Here is a 268-nt window from a genome sequence, read left to right on the forward strand (position 1 = left end):
CCAACAACAAGTGTGCACGTTTCCGACATTTAGCCTCCATGACTTTAAATTTGCTCATTAAATTAAAACCAAACATAAATTATAAACTGGCTAAATAATAACTTTTAGTAAATTTGGTGTTTTTTAAAAGCTAAAAGTTCATATATAATAATAATAATAATAATAATAATAATAATAATAATGAATTTAATTTTCATTAACAAAAATCTCAAAGCACTAAAATATATAATATATATACATATACAATATACATATATAATATATATAC

Source organism: Nematolebias whitei, chromosome 21 (assembly GCF_014905685.2).
Source record: "Nematolebias whitei isolate Nwh7 chromosome 21, NemWhi1, whole genome shotgun sequence".
Taxonomy (NCBI): Eukaryota; Metazoa; Chordata; class Actinopteri; order Cyprinodontiformes; family Rivulidae; genus Nematolebias; species Nematolebias whitei.